The sequence below is a fragment of the Solanum tuberosum genome, unplaced genomic scaffold (assembly GCF_000226075.1).
Source record: "Solanum tuberosum cultivar DM 1-3 516 R44 unplaced genomic scaffold, SolTub_3.0 scf00057, whole genome shotgun sequence".
NCBI lineage: Eukaryota > Viridiplantae > Streptophyta > Magnoliopsida > Solanales > Solanaceae > Solanum > Solanum tuberosum.
The window spans coordinates 2,037,440-2,038,040 of NW_006238984.1; positions in this window are offsets into that span (position 1 = coordinate 2,037,440).

Genomic DNA, 601 nt, shown 5'->3' on the forward strand with positions numbered 1-601 from the left:
CTTCCCACAGGTGGGGCTTCACGTTTAGAAAGTCCGGCTTCCTACAAGAGAACCTTCACGTTTAGCAAGTCCGGGTTCCCAACATAGATGTTGTCTCATGAGATGGAAACCTCCACGCCTAGTAAGCCAAGGTTTCTAGTAGCAATCTCCTTTTTCCATAACTATGTGCCCCCGTAGGTCTTAGCTTAGTGGATCCACTAGATAGTTATTATGTATGTAGGTCCTACCTTGGCAAGTAGTACCCTCTCTTTTCGGTGTGGGAGTAGAACACCGGATTCCATGTAGCTCACATGGTCTATGTCGGTTATGGCAATGTCTCCCGAAAGTTAAGAAATGAACTAAGATAAGAATATGAACTCTATTCATGATTTCTTGAAGAGTTACTTAGTGTAAGTAGGACTATGAACCCTACTTATGCATTGCACAAGTGAACTCTAAGAGAGGTTATGATTAGGCTCTTTATGTAATGAAGACTATGGTCTATGTATGTTAATATGAAAGCATGTCAAGGTTGACTTTACATATGTCAAGACATAAAGTATGATTATGCATGTGAATTACACTTATGACTTCTTAATAGGTTTGCTTAGTATATGTGGGG